This window comes from Aplysia californica, unplaced genomic scaffold (genome assembly GCF_000002075.1).
Source record: "Aplysia californica isolate F4 #8 unplaced genomic scaffold, AplCal3.0 scaffold00232, whole genome shotgun sequence".
Taxonomy (NCBI): domain Eukaryota; kingdom Metazoa; phylum Mollusca; class Gastropoda; order Aplysiida; family Aplysiidae; genus Aplysia; species Aplysia californica.
Window position 1 is genome coordinate 895,950 of NW_004797502.1, and position 4,469 is coordinate 900,418.

Below are 4,469 nucleotides of genomic sequence, written 5' to 3' on the forward strand. Positions count from 1 at the left end.
GTTGGAAAGGAGGGGGGGGGGTACTGAGAAAAGTGACCATCGTTACAAGATTTTGAATAATCCTTCTTTTGATACATTCTTGTTTCTTAAAGTTTGCCACGGTGTTGTAAGATGTATGAGCCTACGGCACGAGACAGGGGGCTCCAGTAGTCTAGAGCTACCGTGTTCGCCTCTCTGTCAAAAAGTTCCTGGATCAAAACTTTCTAGTGATGAAAAAAACACAAAGTATTCTCTAAAATTGTCTCCTTTGTCCTTCTATCCACTTTTCTAAATCCTGTTCCGGCATCTGCTTTCATCTTCACTTCCCCCCTCCCCACCTCCGTCTTTTTCCACCCCCACCCCTGACCTATTCTGGGATTTTCTCTGCTTTACTCCTTTCACTCCTGGCTCTTTCTGCTGCTACTCCTGACTCTTTTTACTGCTACTCCTGACTCTTTCTACTGCTACTCCTAACTCTTTCTATGAGTCTTTCTATTGCTACTCCTGGCTCTTTCTATGAGTCTTTCTACTGCTACTCCTGGCTCTTTCTATGAGTCTTTCTATTGCTACTCCTGACTCTTTCTATTGCTACTCCTGACTCTTTCTACTGCTACTCCTGGCTCTTTCAACTGCTACTCCTGACTCTTTCTATGAGTCTTTCTATTGCTACTCCTGACTCTTTCTATTGCTACTCCTGACTCTTTCTATTGCTACTCCTGACTCTTTCTATGAGTCTTTCTACTGCTACTCCTGACTCTTTCTACTGCTACTCCTGGGTCCTTCTTACTGATATCTTTCAGCCATGCCTAACCTTCTCGGAATAGGGTGGGTGGAAAAATCTCGGAGGTCCTATGTGCAATTGGTGAATGTCATTAATCCCTCGGTGATGCTTAAAATGATCTGAATAGGTCTCGGCCGCTACCCAGTCAAAACTCAAAATTAATCCCTACGAAAATCTGAAATACTAAAGTCGGCATTAAACAGTACTGTTGGTATCGGAAGGTGGCTGCCAGAAGACAAGAGGCACAACGAAGTAGGAAAAACGGTCACCTACTTATGATGAGACGAAGAACCAGTGGTCGACTGGCCTTGGTAGGAGCGTATTGGCCTCGAGATCTAACAGGTTGAAAAACCAGTAGTCGACTACCCTTGGGATCAAGCAGGGGAACAAACAGAAAATTCCACAAAAGACATTCCAAAGTGTGACTTTTCCCTTAACGCTTCCCGTCTACACATCATCCCCAGGCACTCCTCACACGTGCACATTTGACAGCGGCTACTGTGACTGGACACAGACTGATCGGGACTCTGGTAGAAACATGCAGTGGACCAGGGGTCAAGGAATGACCGCGACCAGAAAGCTTGGGAGCTTAGAGACTGGCCCGAGAAATGACCACACCTTGAAAAATAATAAAGGTGAGCTTTAGGATCCATGCACACTCTGCCCAACTACATTTTAAGAACATCCTTCCGCAAAGTTATTCTTATTTCGATATAGGTGGGGTGATACCTTTGTCTCTCTGTTCAGTACGGGTACAAGATTGTTTCTGATCGTGGCGTTTACTTCAGGATACTTACGGGCTGCTGTAGCAGGAGTGACCCTTTGTGAAGAAGAATGTGTTAGGTTTTATTTTTCTTTGTTTTTCTTCTTTTTAACAAACGGGTGCACTTCTCCCTCCCTGCAAAATCAGATCTGTCCCTACATGTTTTGTTTTTGTTAATATATTAAGATTTGGGAAGGAAATATATTGAATATTTGTGTCTGTAAGTCAAAGTTAAACTTTTCAGGGGGCTTCAAACGTAAAATTCAGTATTTGCCTCCCAGGCTATTAAATTACTCCCAGTCCCCCACATTGCCAGAAGCCTCTCCGCACAACACACACACACACACACACACACACACACACACACACACACACACACACACTCACACACACGCGCGCGCGCGCGCACACACACACATAAACACACCAACTCTTTAATAAAATGATTACATCAAGCAAAAATGAATGATAAATGATCCAACACTGACACCTGTGTCAATGTGTTTGTGTGTTTTCTTACACATGTGGCTATGTGTATGTTTGTTTTTTGACACATGTGTCAATGTGTATAATATATGATTTCTGAAAAATGTGTCAATGTGTATGTGTGTTCTCTGACACATATGTGTGTTCTCTGACACATATGTGTGTTCTCTGACACATGTGTGTGTTCTCTGACACATGTGTTTATGTGTATGTGTGTTCTCTGACACATGTGTTTATGTGTATGTGTGTTCTTTGACACATATGTGTGTTCTCTGACACAGGTGGCTACGTGTTCGTGGAGACATCAGGGAAGTCAAATCACGAGTACGCTGACCTTCTCAGCTCTGAACTTTCCCTCTCGGTGACCTTGACTTTCTGGTAGGTCACTGACTAGACAGTGATATGTTGAGAAAGTATGCTCTTATCTGATCGTTTTGTTTTTGTACGAGTTTTACAGCACTTGCAACACAATAAGGTCATATAGATGCCTAGGATTAGACGATGGTGAGGGATCTATCTCTATCTATCTATCTATCGATCGATCTATCTATCAATTTGTCTATCTATCTATCTATCTATCTATCCATCTCTTTATATATATATATATATATATATATATATATATATATATATATATATATATATATATATATATATATATACATATGTGCGTGTGTGTGTGTGTGTGTGTGTGTGTGTGTGTGTGTGTGTGTGTGTGTGTGTGTATGTGCGTGTGTGTGTGTGTGTGTATGTGTGTGTGTGTGTGTGTGTTTTAAACGACTTGTGGAAACAGTTTCTTAAATCGGTACGTCGCATTGAGTCGACAACCTTGCGGGAATCTTGTGTGATTGAGCAGGATATGTCAATAGATCTTGTGTGATTGTGCAGGAATGTAAATCACGGCAAAGGTTTTTGCAGGAACAACTTTCTGAGCCGCAGTCCGATTCGTCTGCTCCTGGTGGTTAGATACTCCCGATTTCATAACTTTAGGATAATTTTGGGTTGTGAGTTTCGTCGTTCGCTAAGGGTCACCCATTTGTCTTGCTCAAAGACCATTCACAAATCTACCATGTTTTCTCTCCGTTTCTGTTGCAGGTATTCTTTCCACGGACGAGAAATGGGGTCACTTCAAGTGTTGGTCTGGAAGACAGGGGAAAACTACATCTCAAGGTCCACCAAACCTTTGTGGTCAGTGGACACTGACCAGGGCGACAAGTGGATCGAGCAGTCGCTGACCATTCCAAAACCAGGAGATAAATACAAGGTATGGACTACACTCAAATCCTGTTTGTAGCGGAGGACAAGAAGTTTCAGAAAACAACCACTTTATCATCTTTTATTACACCAGTTGGAGAAATAGGAAGACTAGAAATCCCAGAAAATAATCACTTTATCATCTTTTTTTAGTAAAGTTTTTATGGCGCTCGCAACTGCGTAAGGTCATATGAGCGCCAAGGGATGGGTGTCAACAGAGAAGTCCAAACGGGGAATCAGGCTTACTCTGCTCACCTCTCTAGCCTCAACAGCACAAAGTCTGCTTCGACTGACTATCAAAACACCCCGGAAATAGCAGTTCACAAAAGAGTGACAAACATATCCAAAAAAAGTAGAGGGAAAATGACGATAGTATGTTGTTCCGGCACAGTATGAGCTTGACATTAATAAGTCCATTTACAATTCTACTGTGCAAAAGAACATGTTAATATCCTTTCTTTGGGAATGGTCTAAAGACACGTCAGTCTGTAGCACTGTCCTGGAGAGGGGGGGGGGATTACCACCTTCTAATACAAAAGTGGAACTAAAGCGTTCTGTAAAGTTGTCGATCTTGATGAAGGGAGAGAAAGTGGAAGAGTAAAATGAATACCAATGAGTTTTGAAGCCTTCCCAAAAAGTAAGAACTTTTTTGGAAATGTGTATTTATCAAGAGACAGGTGTTTGTTTTTGGTTAATGAATTCAGAGGGAAACTAAAGGCTCTCTCTGGGATTTCCGACCCTGAAATCCAAGATGACAGTGTTCTAGAGACAAGCAAAATGTGGAACAATGTGAAGATAGGGAAGCCATCCTTCCTCCTTGATGTGTGTATAGCAAAGATCACTTGACGCAGTAGCGGCCATAACACAGTGGGAAAATGTCGTCTTGGTCAATCGCGTCATTTAAAATGTCAACTGAGAAAATCTGTTCCAGATAGAAGATAGAAATTATTATTCAAATGTTTCTGTATAGGAACAGTTTTGGTGTGTGTTTGTGTGTGCATGTGTGTGTTTATGTGTGTGAGTGTGTGTGTGTGTGTGTGTGTGTGTGAGAGAGAGAGAGAGAGAGAGAGAGAGAGAGAGAGAGGTAGACAGAGAGGGAGAGAGACACAGAGAGAGAGAGTAATTGAGTGACGCTCCTCCCCCTCAGAGGGAGAGAGAGAGACAGAGAGACAGATACAGAGCGAGATAATGGAGTGACCCTCCTTC

At 42.3% G+C, this 4,469-nt stretch overlaps 1 non-coding gene across 1 annotated transcript in view; it reads left to right on the forward strand.

The window, feature by feature from the left end:
- LOC101850420 overlaps positions 1–1,372 on the forward strand; it is a 6,473-nt gene extending 5,101 nt beyond the window's left edge. The window contains exon 3 of the transcript XR_004858620.1: positions 1,225–1,372. This is a non-coding gene — a transcript (uncharacterized LOC101850420). The remainder of the gene's footprint in view (positions 1–1,224) is intronic.
- Positions 1,373–4,469: the final 3,097 nt, after the last annotated feature.